Below are 2,512 nucleotides of genomic sequence, written 5' to 3'. Positions count from 1 at the left end.
ATTATAAGGGTCTGCATATCTCACCGTTACACTGTAATGATTCTCTATTTAAATACTTATTCAAGGGAACTACAGTGGTTACGAGAACAGGCTCTGCAGCCAGACTGCCTAGTTTGAACTGTGACTCTGGTACTGGCCAGGCAGGTCACCTGGGGAATGCCACCTAACCTCTGTGTCTGAGCTTTCTCACCTATAAAGGGCCAGCCTCCGGGGCTGAATACCCTCTAATATATGTTTTACAATATGTAACTATTAATGTAAAAAGTGTATATTCATGTACCACCTGAAATTATCTTATAAAATGCCAGTTGTCTTTATGTCTTTTTGGGATATGCTGATATTATATAAAAGAAAGAAAAAGAAGGAAGTGTGCTCGGAGTCCTCCCTGAGCCCAAGAGGAAGGCGGTGTGACACTCACATGACCCACCAGTGACTCCAAGCCGAGCTGCCTGGCCGCCCCCCAGCAATGGCAGAACAGCCCTGATGTTTCTGTGAGGCCGCAGGGCCTTCTGGGGCATGTGTGCTGTCTGCCCACTCCAGTCCATCAGATCCTTCCTGAATTCGTTTAAAATGGCTCTGCAGCAGCGTAGGCTAACAGCTCCCGCTTGGATAAAATGGATTCTGAGGAATCGTTTGTTTCCCAAACCCAATTCTACGTTTTTACCCCCAAACTCCTTTCAAATCTTCAAAGCCCTTGGCCATGCTTTTCAGGGTTTGCTAATATCATAAAGATGAGAGGGAGTCTGCAAGCTTCTGCAAAATCTAAGCATGAAGTAGTCAAGGGAAATCCAGACAGTCCATCACAGGGGAGAAACACTTTGCCGCTTCCAAACGCAACCGTTGTATTTTATTTTAAAGATTTTATTTATTTATTTGACAGAGATAGACAGCCAGAGAGAGAGGGAACACAAGCAAGGGGAGTGGGAGAGGAAGAAGCAGGCTCCCAGTGGAGGAGCCTGATGTGGGGCTCGATCCCATAACGCTGGGATCACGCCCTGAGCCGAAGGCAGACGCCTAACGACTGCACCACCCAGGCGCCCCATCAAACGCAAGCATTTTAAAGCTACTGAAGATGTTAAATGTCACGCTGCTACAAGCCACCTTTTCGCCTTCCTCATACGTGCGTAAGGTAAGAGAAATTTTGAGCTGTTTTTGAAAAATGTCCGAAGTAACACAGAGACATTTGAGGAAAAGAGTAACGAGAGCATCCTTGAGAGCTGGGAAGGGGGAGGCACACCTCCCACCACCGGCTTCCAGCATTCCCTCCGGTTCGCTGAGCCCCTTAGTAGGACGTTAGGTGCGCATCGGTAAGCAAGGATGATATCTGAGCTAAACCAGAGGCAGAAGGCCAAGGTCCATGCTTCCTAATTCTTTCTCTGCTGTTAACCTCCTGCAGAACTGTGCATTATCTCAGAGGAAAAAAGGTTTTTAACTGAGCTAATTACAAAATGGTTTTAAATAATAAAAATAGTTATGATGGGAAGATCACGCTTACATATATCTATATACAGAGAGATGTGAAACATGTAATCTTAGTGCTCAAAGAGACTTTAGTTTAATCCTCTTGTTTAATCAATGAAGAAACAGGCACGGAAAGGTCGAGTGACTTGCCCAAGGTCACACAGTAAATCCGTGCTAGATTGGAGATTAGAGCCTTGGTCTCCTGATGCCATTCCAGGACGCTTTGCTCTTTAGAACCTTGCAATGCACGTGGCACAGCTAAGTCAATGGTCACGTCTAAAAATGGAAAATATATGGGCATGGTTGAAGAATAATTATTCTTATAAGCTCTGCTTATGAAAAGTAAAGACTGATCATTTTTTCCTTTCCTTGATAAGGGTCAAATGGCAAGGAAATTAGCTTTTATATTTTAAAGCTTAAGTAATAGTACAAGTAATAATAGATATTAAATAATATCTCAATTAATAGTAATAGTAGCATTTAACAAAAGGCGTCGAATGTCATGTGCCAGGTGCTGTGTTTATACTTCACTTTACCTTCATGCCATCCCTATGCCTATGAGATTGAAACGATTCTCATCACCATTTTAGCAAAGAGAAAACTGAGTGTTATGAAGATTTTCCAATGAAATGGCCTACACTATGGATGGTCGGATGCCGTGATTTCGTAGCCTCACTGTAATGAAAGCTAAAGGCTGGGAGCTCAATCTGAGAAGCCCGTCACAGCAGAGTGGGCCGAAGGACCCCTTTGTGAATGCTCCTTGGTAAGTTAAATAAGTATACAAGCTCTTTTAATCCTTCTCAGCAACCATAAGATCTAGTTAGAAGGGTTTCTTTGGGTCCATTTTACAGATGTGGAAACTGAGCAAAGAGAGATCAAGTAACTTCACGGAGGTGGAGCCAGAATTCAATCCTAGCTCCGCTCACTTCCGAGTCCGTGCTGCTGACCGTGCTCTGCTCCCTCCTCGTCCTCAATTCTTCCATCTGTAAAGTGGGCGTTACAACACGAATCATAAGGATTCCATGGTGTGGTGAACGAAGGACTTTGTCAA

General features: G+C 44.0%; 1 long non-coding RNA gene across 1 annotated transcript; it reads left to right on the top strand.

The window, feature by feature from the left end:
* Window positions 1–991: 991 nt before the first annotated feature.
* Window positions 992–2,512, top strand: LOC103661436. The gene is made up of 3 exons (XR_568088.1): window positions 992–1,129; window positions 2,052–2,224; window positions 2,313–2,512. It is a non-coding gene; the product is annotated as an uncharacterized LOC103661436 (long non-coding RNA).

This window comes from Ursus maritimus, unplaced genomic scaffold (genome assembly GCF_017311325.1).
Source record: "Ursus maritimus isolate PB19 unplaced genomic scaffold, ASM1731132v1 scaffold_9, whole genome shotgun sequence".
Classification (NCBI taxonomy): Eukaryota; Metazoa; Chordata; class Mammalia; order Carnivora; family Ursidae; genus Ursus; species Ursus maritimus.
This window is presented reverse-complemented; position numbering and strand designations above follow the sequence as displayed.